Here is a 311-nt window from a genome sequence, read left to right on the forward strand (position 1 = left end):
TGATTGTGCCACCGGTGCAGCCTGCCCACAGACCTCTAAGCCACACAGTCCTGTCCCAGCACCTCACAAGGGTGCTGAGAGACAAGACAAGGGGGAACCGGAGCAGAGTCAGGCATCTGATGGGCCGTGCACCAGTGCTGGCAGCAAGAGCCACGCTACCCCACTGCAAATTCACAGCTTCAAGCCCAGGGCAAATGGGGCCCCTGGCATCCCTTGTCATGGCAATGGTGGCAACAGGGCAGGAATCACGTATACAGCCTCCCATCCCGGGGCAGCAATGGAGCCACGGATGGGATTAGGGGCGGGTAATT

The 311-nt window shown here is 59.8% G+C and overlaps 1 protein-coding gene across 1 annotated transcript in view; it reads left to right on the forward strand.

Annotated features, from left to right (window-relative positions):
• The window catches only part of CHRNG (cholinergic receptor, nicotinic, gamma (muscle)), a gene marked incomplete at its 5' end in the record, with an annotated part of 9,004 nt that overhangs the window by 5,102 nt on the left and 3,591 nt on the right, over window positions 1-311 (forward strand). The gene's annotated exons all lie outside the window — the stretch shown is intronic.

Source organism: Fulmarus glacialis, unplaced genomic scaffold, assembly GCF_000690835.1.
Source record: "Fulmarus glacialis isolate BGI_N327 unplaced genomic scaffold, ASM69083v1 scaffold17958, whole genome shotgun sequence".
NCBI classification, from domain to species: domain Eukaryota; kingdom Metazoa; phylum Chordata; class Aves; order Procellariiformes; family Procellariidae; genus Fulmarus; species Fulmarus glacialis.